Source organism: Cydia fagiglandana, chromosome 3 (genome assembly GCF_963556715.1).
Source record: "Cydia fagiglandana chromosome 3, ilCydFagi1.1, whole genome shotgun sequence".
NCBI lineage: Eukaryota > Metazoa > Arthropoda > Insecta > Lepidoptera > Tortricidae > Cydia > Cydia fagiglandana.
In genome coordinates, this window is record NC_085934.1 from 16,484,606 (window position 1) to 16,500,496 (window position 15,891).

The 15,891-nt window shown below is 38.5% G+C and overlaps 1 protein-coding gene across 1 annotated transcript in view; it reads right to left on the reverse strand.

Moving 5' to 3' along the window:
• Nucleotides 1-8,931, reverse strand: part of LOC134680299 (uncharacterized) — a 120,148-nt gene extending 111,217 nt beyond the window's left edge. Inside the window, exon 1 of the mRNA XM_063539408.1 lies at nt 8,920-8,931. The gene's annotated coding sequence lies outside the window, so the exon portion shown is untranslated. The remainder of the gene's footprint in view (nt 1-8,919) is intronic.
• Between the last annotated feature and the right edge of the window lie 6,960 nt (nt 8,932-15,891).

Sequence of the window (15,891 nt, forward strand, 5' to 3'; positions counted from 1 at the left end):
CAATTTTTAAAGGCACATGCATGGTGATTTGGGTATTTTCTTAAGCAACTCGAGCATTTTCTCCCGAAAACCACCACTTTGATGAAGTAGACCTGATGATGATGATTGTTTTGATGATAATGATGATGATTTATTAAATGTAGTATGTTCAGCGATTACTCCGGCACCTGTGATCCGATTTGAGTAATTCTTTTTTTGTTTGGAAGGAGTTGCCTCCAAGGTGTTTCCGTATTATTTTTGGTTCTGGTCTGATGAGGAATTGAGGGAACTCCTCAGTTTTTAAAGGCACGTGTAAAGTGATTTCGGTGTTTTCTAAAGTAACTCGAGCATTTGCTTCCGAACACCGCCAATTTGACGTAGTGCAAGTGTAGCCTTACCACGAGTTTGACATTGACATATTCGCTAAGTTAGCGACGCTAACGTCTTCGTAACTTACTTTTTATGCACCTCGCTCGCACTAATATGCCAGTACGAGCGAGATGCAAAGAAAGTAAGTTACACACACGCGCTAGCGAATAAATCAATGTCAAACTCTTGGTAAGCTGGTAAGGCTACTGATCGGGGGTTAGGGTTAGGAGTTAAGGGGTCGGGGATTAAGGGGTCGGGTAATGGTGGTTGAAGGGCGGCTGGTTCAGGGCCGAAGGGTACATGGATCAGGGGTTGATACGCTATGAGGTTGAGTGATCGGGGGGGTTGAGGGATTGGGTCAGTGGCGGGGCGGAGGATGGATTTAGTGTAGTGACAGGAATTATAATTTCCCAGACGGACTCGAGAAAATTCCAGATTACATATTTATTAAAGTAAATACACGAATTTAGTGTTAATCATGATGTTTTTCATTCACGCGTCGCGCTATTAACAATGCGTTAAAACTAAAAATGGAAAAATAAAAACTTTTTACAAAAAAAAGAAAACCGACTTCAAAAAGGATGAAATAAAATATTATCCTTTTTAAGTCTATGCGTTACCAACTGATATGTTTGAAGTCGGTGCCAAGCCAAGTAGTAAAGAATACCCGTCAAAAATAATCAGCTTTATGACTATAAATCCCATTAGAAGTGTACCATTAGAACTATTATAAATGTGTAAGTAATTCGGTCTGCCTCTTTGTCACCTTTTTATGGCTAAACAATTGAACCGCTTTAGGTGAAATTTGGCAAGAACGTAAATTCTTTGAATTGTTTTATATTTTGAAATGTAGTCCTCTGAATAAGGTACGGGAAATAACTTCAGTTCCAATCCCACGCTTGCATGCCGACAAACATACGGTACGGACTGTGCCAAGAAGATCGATCGTGATCGTGTGTTCTTAGGTACAGTCGACGTCAAAGAAAGGTATTATACACTTTTGCACCTTACTCCTTTGTAATAAGACGAGAAGTGTAAACATATTTTTAACGTCGACTGTACCTACAGAAAGTACGTTCATTGTAAGGCAATCCAAGGTACATCCTTATCGAATCGCACTAAAATAATGGTATGCTTCAAAAGTTGGCTTGGCACCGACTTCAAACATATCAGTTGGTAACGCATAGACTTAAAAAGGATAATATTTTATTTCATCCTTTTTGAAGTCGGTTTTCTTTTTTTTGTAAAAAGTTTTTATTCTCTAGCGTTGTAGTGATCTTATTTTTTGCAACGAATTTCATAAAATAATTGCAGTAAACCGCAAAAAAACTAGTTGATTCTATTTGACACCTACATGCAATACATATAGAGTCTAATTTATGTGGTGTCATTTGACGGCGCATACGTGAAATATGCGCTGCAGTTGTCATTAGGTCACGCAAAGCAGGCCGCCAGGATGATGGTGTAAAATGACTGTTCTCGCTTTGAAGACGCCGCCGGTACCGTTTTGTATGAGCCACTTTTTGTAGCGTGCGTTTAGGACGCAACCTCTTTTTTGTGGATGTTTGTAATGCCGAGTGTGTGGGACTTGACACGTAGGGAACCATTGTTAATTCATTTTTGTTTGTTATTGTTGAATTCCGAGCTCGTAATACGATTTTGAAGTGATTCCATTTTGTGATCGGTTTTGTACAAAAACTAGTTCATTGTTTACGTGTTATATTTAATGCCTGTTTTTAGTAATTATGAATTCAATGCACGACCGACCTCAATTGCTCATGATTGATCAATTCTTTATGAATTACTATTATTGTTGGAGTTAGTAGGGAGCAGGCTATCAATCATACAAATTGATTGTAATTTACTAACCGAAATAGATAAGATATAGTTCTAATCAGGTTTTAAGTACTTAGAATTTAGTAAAAACTGCTTACGAATATAAATATTTCAAGATTTGATTCAGTTAGTTAGTCAATTAATGAATTTATGTATATTAATATTTAGAACATTTTTAGACATAGGTGCATATAGGAAAAACTTACTAAACATTACAAACAGCAGCATAGATACTAATTGACACCATACGCCAGGCAGATGCCCACGGATAATGGACAAGCATCAAGTCAGAACATAATTCAGAAAGACTCGCTGAGCAGGTTTTTCTGGTTGCTTCTTTAGATAGCAAATAAACGAGCTCCTAGATGGCTGGGTGTTGGCAGAGATCGCACCCTGTCTTTATTTACCCATTACTGTGTGTTCAGGCTGGCGCCTGCGACTATTTGCTCAGAATTAGCTCCCAAGTGTCGGATGTCGGATCGACGAAGGGTTGCGACAAAAAACGCAACGCGCCGCCCGTTAAAACACTTCCATTAAAATCTACTTTGAACTTATTAGCGTTTTTGTACTTTTTGTAGTTCATGTTCTCGAGAGAGTAATTTTTGAAACGTCAGAAACAAGTGCAAATCTTTTAACGGAAATGATGCAATATTTACGTCATGTCAAACCGCATAACAGTTGCGGTCAGACTTTTACTTTTAATATAAGTAGTTTCTCACATTTATTTATTAGAACGCTGAATTAAATATATTTTTTTTCATGATTTTCCCTTTCAGAAAGAAATAAAGGAATAAACAACATCAGTGACTTCTTTATTGCGCACTGGAACTGATTTTGCATCATTACATTATGGCCGCAAGATTGATTCCCGCACAAAGGCTGTCAAGCTCGGTGGATGAATGCAAACGCGCCCGTATTGTTGTTATAACAAAATGAAGTCGTAATGAGAAGCAATCGCATTGTGAACGAAATGTCGCGGGATTGAATTAAATTTTGCTCTAATATTGCGGCCGTAAAGTTTGACGAGCGTGGCTGACGGCTGTCACAGTGATGGCTGACGCGACGCGGCAGGTCGCCTTCGAGGCGCCTGTGTCGTCTAACTAAAATGACAGAAGAACTAAGTACACTCATGAGCAATGAAAATGGATCCATATTATAAATTAAAAATCTGTGTACATACTATAATTAAATAGACTTAATATTACATTTTCTTTACTTCTTTCTTTTACTTCTTATAGCTACCTGTTTACATTTAATTCATTTTTGTGACTCTTAAATCTTTTTAACTTGATATTCTTATTAAATAGACTTTTCGATTTGAAGACTAGCGAACCCACTAAGGCTCTGCCGGTTTTGAATATTTCCAGAAAAATCATGGACAAAAAGAAATATGTACTTAATTATCAATTACACCTAGGTAACTGTTCTTAAAGATCGTTACCCGGCGGAGAATTCATCAACTTATGACAAGGCCCTAAAGGTATCCTGGATTGGATTAGGTAGCTAATCCACTGACTAACAGTAGCAACACTGAAGTTAAATACTACTATTTACTGCTCAGTCCAAGTTATATTGGCAGAAAATGAAGTACATTATTCAAAATATAACAATTATTTACACCGTATTTCTACTACTACTAACAGGACAGGTTTTTCTACATTTGTCTGTGGTTTATTTGAATAAAAACAACATTTTATTGTGTAAAAAAACAGGTTAATAGTAACGTGGTATGTTGTGTGAGTAAAAAGGTAGCTAAAATAATTAATTAAAGATATTAATAAAAATCGAGAGCGCTGGTGGCCTAGCGGTAAGAGCGTGCGACTTGTAATCCGGAGGTCGCGAGTTCAAACCCCGGCTCGTACCAATGAGTTTTTCGGAACTTATGTACGAAATATCAATTGATATTTACCAGTCGCTTTTCGGTGAAGGAAAACATCGCGAGGAAACCTGCATACATCTGCGAAGAAATTCAAAGGTGTATGTGAAGTCCCCAATCCGCATTGGGCTAGCGTGGGGACTATAGCCCAAGCCCTCTCGCGCTCGAGAGGAGGCCTGTGCCCAGCAGTGGGACGTATATAGGCTGAGATGATGATGATGATGATGATGATGATTAATAAAAATAACATTTCATCATTTGACAAATAAATGCATGCATATGTTTGTATAAATTTTAGTACTGTCTAACAACAGTTAGTTAATACACTTGGTTACAAGAAATGAATTTAAGTAATGTTTCAACATTGTTTTATTTGTAATTATAGTCGAATTAATGATTATAGTAGCTCGAATAGAAGTTAATGAAGGCGGTTAATCGGTTTTAAGACAACGTTGATTATCACAAGACATGGTAATGGTGCGTTAATACTTGAATAGTAGACACAGATGAAAATGTATTTAAATAACCTACTCGTATACATTTATGTATCCCGGTGTTAGGATGTTACATAATTTTAACGATACTTCTAAGTACAAGCTTTGCTTAGTTTAGGGCTAGGTCGATCTGTGTAAGATTGTCCCCAATATTTATTTATTATTTTAAGGGCCACTTACACCATCCCACTAAGCCGTGGTTAAGCGGTTAAACCATTAACCTAGTGTCAATTTGTACTGGTAACCATGGTAACTCTAGGTTTATCCGGTTAACCCCGGGTTGGTGGAATGGTGCAAGTGGGCCTAAGTATTTAACATTAATGTGGATCTCATGGCTAAATTAAATGACTGTTATATTGAAGTCTTTAGTCTTTAATGCATGACATCTATTTAGTTTTAGTACATATAAAATAACACAAAACAAAATGTTTCATAAAACAAATTGATTGTTTGCTAGTTGAATTCACATTATTGGGGAATCTGACTAGGAACGCGATAAAGTTTGTTGTGTTAAGACCGCGATGCGATGTTATCATTGTTATAAGTATCTACTTGTTTTACTGATACCTATGTGAAATGATTGTTCAAAACATAATTCCGCTTAGTATTACTCAAACAAACATATATGTGACCGTCCCGTTAGCTAAAAGATAGTTAGTTCCACCATAACTTAACATTTCAACAAATCAAAAACCCACACAGCACATCTGACAGCATAGTTCTTCGCTATGAGTAAACTAGGCGGCGAGAATACTACGATAAACAGGGTCGGAGAATTATTTAGAGAAGATTAATCACACTCGGCGAGGAGCGATCATTGCACCTAATTTTCTGTCTTTAGTCCAGCGTTTATGCCGCGGCGAACAGCTCTGGGGGACAGCGCATCATATCACGGAATAAATATCGTAAACAGTACATTGACTTTGAACATCGAGAGCTTCAGTTTATATGTTTAAGGGCCACTTGCACCATTCACTAACCCGGAGTTAGCCGGTCAAACCTGGAGTTACCATGGTTGCCCGTACAATTTGACGCTGGGTTAACAGTTTAACCGGTTAACCTCGGGTTGGTGGTATAGTGCAAGTGGCGCTAAGATGACAAACATGCAATAGCGACTGTCGCGCTTGTTAGAATAAGGTATGTGGTTATTATTAGTGACAATATATTAACAATATTACCTCGACCTTGAGGGTTATGTCTTTATAACAAACCGGCAAGGACGAATGTTGTAGGCTTTTGTAATACTCTACATTAATTATTAACTGTTCTTCAGCTCCGGAGCTTTCAATACTTCAAACTGTCCATAAGTACATAAGTAAATATGATAAGTGAGGGTAAACTAGAGATAATAAAACGAATAGTGCTGTGTTCGAATCGCCTAACGACTTTCCATAAAGTCAAGGTGCTGCTAATGTTAATTCTACTGTGATCATATTCCATGCGTTATCGTCGGCGATGAAAAAACGCGAGATGCAGAGAAACGTGTGTAGTTAACGGTGAGACTTTGCCTTGTTTGTTATTAACAGCAATGAGCCGACCCTCCGTGGATGGGAGGACGAAAGTACGGAGAGTAGACGATTTCGTGTAGCTTTTGAATGGCAGCGAAGACGAGCTAACTAAGAATGCGCGAATGGCTGTCGGCGATATTGTACTCGTGCATATTACATATTTTTTGTTACAAATTGATCAGAAATGGACTTTTAGAAGAAAAGTTAGGATAGAGCCTGAGAGTAACTTACCTACTGGTTCGGTTAGCGTAATCAGCTACATAATCACTCTAGTAAGAGGCTTAGATCGTGTCATACCATCAAAAAGACATAAATGTGTTAACTGACAGCAAGTTAGTTACGCTAATATTCAACCCAGTTTATCGCATATTTTATTGACAGGAAAATTCAATTGCAAGTCAATTACACTTATTTGGCTCTCTAACTAGTTAATTCCGATTATTTAGCCGCAATGTAACTTTGGCCAGCTGACTTAAATAGTGACCACTAACTAGTGCCGCTATAGCTTATCAATTTGCTACCCAGATTATATAATGAGGCTGCAATTATCTCATATTGTAAGTGCAACCTATGGTTATTACGGGCAGTCTCGTTACTTTCCGTGCTCCGTGCACCGAGTGCCCGGCCGTGTTGCGGAGTGATTAGCCGCACAGCCCTGTAATCACGCCTCTGTTGCCCGTGCGTCTGCGCCGGTCCCCCTTCCCCTCCCTGCCCGGAACGCACCCCCCTCGCCCCGCGCCTCCAGGCGAATACCTCCAGAGCAAACAGAAAAAAACCCAAATACAACGCGGCGTACTCTGTTAACGACCCGACCTGTTTTTGATGCCGTGTGGGAAGATTTAGCGAATTTGAATTTCGATTGCCAGCCGGGTCCAATGGTCCATCCATCACGAGAATTGATGGATTCGGGGCCAAAAAGACGCGAAAAAGTTAGCGAGATGAAAGCGAACCATTTTGCGAGCGGTATTAGTAAGCGAAGCTATTATGTGTTGCGAGCTCGGCGTAATGTTCTTTTTCATAAATAACAGGCAGAAACAAAAAAAATGCCAACGTTCTGGGTAGAGTGTGAAAATTAATCATTAATGTATGTTTTATAAAATTATGCCACTAAATTTTAAACTACTTTAATAATCATTATTACCACTCACACAAATACTCGGTTTACATTTACATGTAAAGTAAAACATTTATGCAATGAAATGATTTAAATGAATGCGACGTCGATGATGCACGAATTTAAATAGCTTAAAAGCTTGTGGCGCGGCGTAGACATGGCGTAGCTAATGCGTAGCGGCGTAGAATTTCGTAGACTGCATCCACAGTCTTTCTATGCGAATTTAGAAAGGCCTCAGTTTTTGGTTTTCTACGTATGGTGATTTTGATGAGCCAGATTTTCTTTTTTTTTTTTGTTTGTTAGGATCACCAACAGAAGATACAATTAATGTACTAAAAGGACACATTTATTATTGATCCCCCACTTAAAGGCAATCACAGCATGCCTAAATGACCAAATGTATAACCCAAAAAATAAAGGAGTTGTTATAAGATTTCTATGAAAAATTAAGTTATTCGTGTTTTATTGTTCTTTAGTGTATTACTGCTGGTTTACAAATGGACGTAAAAAGTACAGTACCTTATATTATTTACCTTAAAGTTATCTGTGGGGTATAAATCAGGTGGTGCCCGCCCGTCTGCCGCGCCCGCCCGGTTGTCTGCGCGTGACCCACTATTTGTATTTCCCGGCCCCTGGAGAAACAAAAACGATTTACTAGTTAGGTACTGGTTACTTAGTAGCTAGATAAGACTTTTCTTACTATTAGAAGTATTTGAACTAATTAAATTATTTTTCAGAAATTATTTTAATTTGTTTTTATCAAGTAGAAACACTACTATATAAATTATAAACTGAAATAAATGTCATATACTAAGAAAAATAATTTCTTAGAATTTTTCTTAGTACCTATATGACATTTATTTCAGTTTATAAGACTTTTCTTATCAAAGATCTGGTGATATATCTTACTGAAGATCCACCCGCAAAAGAAGATTTTATCAAAGGCTATACTTATAGGCCAACTCCAGTTTTAGTTATACAGCCTGTTTTCTATATGATACTGATACGCTAGTATCAAAAATGACGTTTTTAGTTGAAGAAATGTCACATTTGACACTAACACAGTGTCAGCAGATCACAGTTTTGAATGATTCACGGTTAGTTTCACTAGACTTATACACACCACGGTTCATATCCCGGTCGATATAAGTCTTGACTAACAGATCAGTATCATATCGGAAACAGATCGAATAACTAAAACTCGGATAAGACTGTTGGTCCAATTTCAATGCTACTGTTTTGAAATTGAAGCACACTATATATTTAGAATTTTAATTATCGGTGCAAATGTTGTTCCACCTTGCTTCATGAGTAAAGTATTTAAGAGAACTTATAGTGATCACACACATGGTGGTGGTTATGGGGACATTCGATTCATACAAATAACTACAAATATTATAGTCCTTGAATAGGATCATCCGGGCTTTTTCATATTGCTATATTAAGTGTTTGTCCAGATGTAGAATTTAATTTAATAGCCTGAACAGATACCACCCGCCTGATTTACGGCGATCCCACATCTGCTAAGATTTCACGCTTACCTTTCCCAATTTTCCGTCGATTCTTCCTTGTATCGCCATAAAACTTGTTTTCAAAAACCGACGTTTACCGGTCGACTCCACACTTCGACATTGGTCATGCTGTCTGCGCGCATTCTTCTTAAAGAACCCGAATCGTACATGCGAAACACACTCTTATGGCTAAAGAGTTTTGGGTCATAATGCGTTGGTGGTTGAAATCAAGCGTACAAGCAGGTGGGTAAGCGACGCGATGTGTGTCACACTCATATGTAACTAAGCGTAGAACAAATTCTTTAGAGGTGCTTATTAAAATATTTGTTGTTCCCGTGTTATTTATTTGTATACTCGAGGAGTCTTTGCGGCGTGCCGACAAATGTTACGTTGAATGGCGGAGCTGGGCTGGGCTATTCAGCGCGGACTGTGACCAATCCCTGTTTGTGAGATAATAACATTGCAAAATTTACAATATTTGTCAGTACACGCTCGTCCTTTGTTTTTATTTACGAATCAGGTTGTTGCCGTAGAAATTCAAACATTGATATTTTACAACGGTTAAAAGACGTAAGAACGTAACTTACCCTCGTTTCCTACTTGCAAATTAATATTTACTCGATCATGAACCGATTAGACACTATAAGAGACATGTATCTATCTATAGTCCGTTTTTTTTAGCATTAGAAAGAACTTCGCAGAAGTAAGCTTGTGGTTCCAAATCCGGCACTTTTAGCGGTAATAATTTGAAGTAAATTATATGTATTGACCATGCTACATTAGATAATTCAATAATTATTAACAATTAAAGAGCCTGACATAAACTGCACGCTTTCTTCTGCGGAGTTCTTTCTAATGCTAAAAAAAACCGGGCAAGTGCGAGTCTGACTCGCGCACGAAGGGTTCCGTACCATACAGCAAAAAACAAAAAAAAGCAAAAAAAAACGGTCACCCATCCAAGTACTGACCCCTCCCGACGTTGCTTAACTTTGGTCAAAAATCACGTTTGTTGTATGGGAGCCCCATTTAAATCTTTATTTTATTCTGTTTTTAGTATTTGTTGTTATAACGGCAACAGAAATACATCATCTGTGAAAATTTCAACTGTCTAGCTATCACGGTTCGTGAGATACAGCCTGGTGACAGACGGACGGACGGACGGACGGACGGACGGACGGACAGCGAAGTCTTAGTAATAGGGTCCCGTTTTACCCTTTGGGTACGGAACCCTAAAAACGAACTATATAGTTGATATTTTTTTTTATGATAATTATAACAAAAAAATGTACATGATGTAGGTATGTAATGATAATTCTAACAACAAACAGGCACCTACCGCGATAGCAGAGGACGCTGGTTCGATTCCAGCCTGGGGCACTGGAGGCCTTGGTCACTTTTTGTGGTAGTATATGACATTCATTTCAGTTGAGAGTTAAGAGCCTCGGTAGAGAGTACCATTTTGTACCATTTGGAGTTGAAACTCTAGGTCCATGGGGTCCCAGCGCGCATAAGTTGTTCGCAGAAATCGCGAAGCGTCTGGTTGACGTAACTGGTGACCGAAGAGCTGGCGGCTACCTCGCACAAAGTATCAGTATTGCGATACAGCGGGGAAATGCCGCCAGCATCCTTGGTACAGTGTTTCAGGGGCCTATTTTAGATTTAAGCTGGTTATTAATTTCGTTTAGTTGTACCACTGTATATATATTGTATTTCAGTTTAGAAAAAAAAATGTCGATGGCTAAAGTCGCAAACCTCTTATCTCCGCAAAAGCCGGTACTTTTCGAATCTATCTAACGACTTGATTCCTGTCCCACTGTGTAACCTTTTCATATGTACTACAATTGTCATTACATTGATTTTAAAAATGTGACACTTACTGTGTAAAGGTTCTATGGTGGGTTACAAATCAACCTTAAAGCTACTAGAATAGTTTTTGTAAAATGTATATTAATACAGTTGAGAATTATAAATACTACCTACTATAAAAATAAAATCGTATTATTGCACCAAATGCACAAGTAGAATGAATTAATTAAATCGCTCACGAGGTGCGGCGGGCTCCCGTCTCATAGAACAAATCGACTCAATTATTACTAACCCGAGGAGGAAAATTAAATTGGGCTTCGGCTCGATGCTCTCAAACGATGAGACTGTTAAAACATTATGAGCCATACAATTTTTATCTCCCTCTCGGATCTTAAACGGACCTGAGGAGCACGGTTCCCGCAGACGATTCGGCGCAGAGAGAATGAGACACCGTACGGGCCAAAACGAGACGCCGCATTCGACCGAACGTCTGAGGTCGAATATAAATGTGGAATGTTTATGGTTCTACCGTTTTATTTTATTCTTGTGGCGGCAAAGCATTAAAATATTGTTTCAATTGAAAGCGGCGGATCTGACGGTAGGTATCTAATGAAGAATGGATTAATAAAGGCTGACAGATGATTGGGTCAGATTTGCAATCTTGTCGGAACCGAGAGCGCACTACGGCCCTATTCGAACTTTAAGATACGTCAGCTAATAGATCTTGAAAAGATATGGATTAGATATGTCAGTGTCAAATGTGACGTTTCTTCAAAGAAAAATGACACTTTTGACACTGACATATCTAATCCATATCGTTTCAAGATCTATTAGCTGACGTATCTTAAAGTTCGAATAGGGCAGTTACTCGTGTTACGGGTGGTTATGGGCACACGATACCATCTAGCGGACAGCGCATATGTGCAAAAGCGAGCGATCGTAATGAACCAATTAAAATACCAGCCTCACCAGTTACACTTTGTTGCTGGTATATTAATGGTGCTCGATGAAAGTGCGGTGATAACTGAATACAAAATACGTTTTACCCTGTTGTTAATATTACCAGCTGTTTACCTAATACACCAACATTGAATAACACGTTAAATTGAACGTGTTATTCAATGTCATGCTGAGCATTTTAATAATTATTTTAAATAATTCTTTGCTTTAATTACGTCAGCGCAAATTAAGTAAAATAATCCATCCATATATATCATGTATAAATATCTTGAAGGATTTTCACCTTCAGTAATAATTTGCTGTACAGTATTCCTACTCTTTCTTCACATTCGAACGTTTTGATATGTCGTGTCGTGCCTCTGACTCTTATGGAAACAGCTCTTAGGTACCTACATATTACAGACTAGCTGTGCCCGCGGCTCCGCCCGCGTGGAATTCAGTCTGTTCTATTTCTCTCCCTCTCCCCTGGAGGCGGAACTTGAAGTAAAGTTGACAGATCGATATGCTAGGGGACTGTAGTCCAGATAAAATATTTTACAATTAGGTGCCACTAAATAAAACTACACTCCAAAATTAATAGTTTTTTCGCCCTTATTCAAATTATACACGTGATTTAAACGACAGAGTAGTACGTGTATATCGGACGATACAGTAAGGTATACGCGCGCGAGCGAAAGTGAAGCGGCCTGCCTGGCTAAAGCGCCACTCACCGTGGTCTTCTTCAGAGCGGCTACCGCGAAAACCGAAATTCGCAAATTGCTGGGATCTTTCTCTTTTATTCCAATGAAGGCGTAATTAGAGTGACAGAGAAAAATCCCCGCAATTTGCGAACTTCGATTTTCGCGGTTATAGCCCAGACTCCTGAGGAAGACCACGTGCCCCTTGTAACCTCAATGCGTTGCGAGACTTTCGCGAATCATTCGATTTTTTTGGGGAAGGCATGGTAATGCGTATAAAATGCGAGTTCCAAATCGTTTGACTCCGCAAACGACCAGTGCCGGATTAAGATATTTTGATGCCCTAAGCATTTCTAGACCATGGTACCCCCTCTCTCTAAGGTCATCAAAATTATATTGAAGTTTTTTTGGTAAATTGAGTGACGTTCATTGCTGCATTACAGTTGGATATGGAAATCAGTCACATCATTTTATCACGAAAATTGTCAGTCCTGCAGCAGTAACGTTGTAACAGAGTAATGCTGCTGCAGTCGCCACCCGAATATCACCCTTATCACATCTCAGAATGTTATAGAAAACGCGAGCGAAGCGAGCGCGAAAATTTTTCGATATAAAAACGCAACACGTAATAGACAGTTGTACATTTTTACTTTTAGTCCCAACCAGGCGCGAATCCAGGATTTCATACAGAGACGGGATGGGACAGTTTTCTATCAGCCTAGCTTCGCATAGAGCTCGATATTTAAGGGTCTCAGCGAGGTTGTTTTCATACAGAAAAGATGCAAGAAAGCAGAGCTTGGAATTGACCAAGTGAATTGAATTGGCGAAATGTAAGCAAGGCAGAAGGCTCAGCTGCGAAAGAGGAAAGCTTGGATTTGGATCCACGCCCAAGTGTAATTAAGGCAGAAGATCAACTTTGCCGTAAGGGAGAATGCCTTGCATAAGACCTAACGCCGAACTGCAAAAGAGTGGCTTGAAATCGAATCTATGCACGTAATCACGACTCTTCTACTGCTCGCTCTTTGGCTTCACTCGAAAGCGCTACTTGATAGGATGCTTTTAGTTGTCGGCTTTCACGGGGCCCCTGAGACCTATCTGCCAAAGTGTTATCACTCTGACAGTTAGGTCTCAGGATCGCGGCTAAGTAGCAACTCGCCTTGGCCGACAAATCTGCCGTGCAAGAGCGCAAAATTCGCTATAAAATCGGTAACCTATGTCGAAAAAATCGGCTGGCCGCAAGCCCGAAAGCAAGATTTTTTCGGTGACTTCAAGGGCGTCCGCGTAAGGTCAAATCAAATGCGTACGTTGGGTCATACTTACGTACCCTCATTCTCTTACTTTTAGTATGGAAATCAGTCACATCATTTTATGACGAAAATTGACAGTCCAGCAGCAGTAACGTTGCAACAGAGTAATGCTGCTGCAGTTGCCAACCGAATATCACCTTTATCATATCATAGAATGTAATTGAAAACGCGAGCGAAGCGAGCGCGAAAATTTTTCGATATAAAACCGTAATTTGATAGACAGTTTTAGTTTTTTACTTTCAGCATGGAAATCAGTCACATCATTTTATCACGAAAATTGACAGTGCTGCAGCAGTAACGTTGCAACAGAGTACTTACTCGTAAATTACGAGTCGTAATGCTGCTGCAGTTGTCACCGGAATATCATCCTTATCATACCGCAGAAAGTAAGTATTGAAAACGCGAGCGGAGCGAGCGCGAAAATTTTTCGATATAAAAAATGCAATTTGATAGACAGTTGTACATTTTTAGTGTTCCGTACAAAACTTTGTTTACGGAACACTTATGGGATCACTTCGGTCTTGTTGCTTTTAGTCCCAACCAGGCGCAAAAAAGTTTGCCCCTCCTTCCTAAGTAGCGCCATAAGATTCAGGGGCAAACTTAAATCAAGCTAGTATTGTGACTACCTCCCCTTATAGGGGTTGAATTTTTATAGCCTATAACCTGGCCAGAGATTTTCTCGACAGATTAGTAAAGTTTTCATCAAAATCCGTTCAGCCGTTTTCACGTGATGCGCGTTCAAATAAACAGACAAACAGATAAACAGATAAACAGATAAACAGACAAACAGACAAAAATTCTAAAAACTATTGGAACGTGTTCTGTTATCGATTCTAAGTATCCCCAGCCAACTTTTTTTCAAATATCTTCCATGTACAGACTTTCGACCGTCTACAGCTTTATTATATGTATAGAAGATATAGATAGATAGATAGAAGATTTTTGGACTTTAACTTTCAGCCAGAATTTTAATTTATTTTTTATTTGTGAATATGCCTTTCCCCATTTATCGTATTGTGTTTGATGCTGTTTTCTTTAAGAAACTATTCAGCCCCTAGGGCTCCATCGCAAAATTTACTAATCCATAGTTTATAATCAGCTGCAGACTGCTTTTCACAGATTAGTTCTGAATTATTCGGTTACATATCAGAATACCGAAAATCGATTTACCTAATGTTGAATCACCTATGCTCGTTTCACCTATTTTTTTAAATACCTAATGATCAATTAACCTAAGCTCATAACACCTAATGAACGAATGACCTATGGCACGTTTCACCTACAATTGGTTTACCTAGGCTCAGAATACCTATGCTCAATTCACCTAAAGTTGAAACACCTAATACTCGAAAGACCTAAAGCTAATATACCTAATACACGAAACACCTAATGTTGATATACCTAATGCACGAAATACCTAAACTCGGTATACCTAATGATCGAATTGCCTAAAGTTAACATACCTACTGCACGAATTACCTAAAGTCGGTATACCTAATGATCGAATTACCTAAAGTTAACATACCTAATGAACGAAATACCTGAAGTCGATGCACTTAATGAACGAAATATGTACCTAAAATAAAAAATATAATTATTGTTTAGTAGAATATTACTAGGACATACAACATTTAGTATACATTTTTTAGCCAAATCATTCAATTGGCTATTTTTTACTATAATATAAGGTCTAGTCATTTATCAGAGTCGAGATAGGTGCGACGACGAGTAAAGCGAGGAGGAGCGTGTTAGGTTAACTGCGGCCAAACAGTGCCAAAACCGACTTTTATTTCATCGTCATGATGTTAACTTACAAAAATTAAGTTTTTAATAAGATAGGATAAGATAACGAATTTTGTATCAGACTTACAAAATCATTCTACTACCTAAAAAGTAGCGTTTCAAAAAGTGTATTTTTAAGTTGCTATCCGAACAAACAGTTTCTACTGTAAGATTGGGAAATCATACGAATTATTGGGTGGAATTGCCACTTGATCATTAGGCAAAATGATATGAATTTTGTTCTAGGTATATGGACTTTAGGTATTCCGTGCATATCGACATTAGGTAATTCGTGCAGGAAGTATATCAACTTTAGGTATTTCGTGCGATAGGTTTAACAGTTTTAGGTATTTCGTCCATTAGGTAAATCAAGTTTAGGTACATCGTTCATTAGGTATATCAGCTTTAGGTGTATCGTCCATTAGGTATATCAGCTATAGGTGATTCGTGCATTAGGTATAATAGCTTTAGGTGAAACGTGCAATAGGTAAAACGTGCATTAGGTATATCGTGCATTAGGTGTTTCGTCCATTAGGTTATTTGAGCTTAGGTATTATAAACTTAGAGGTCAGTCAATGTTTAGGTAAAATGTTCGATAGGTAATTTAAAAATAGGTGAATCAAGCATAGGTGATTCAACATTAGGTAAATCAGTTTTCGGTATTCTGATATG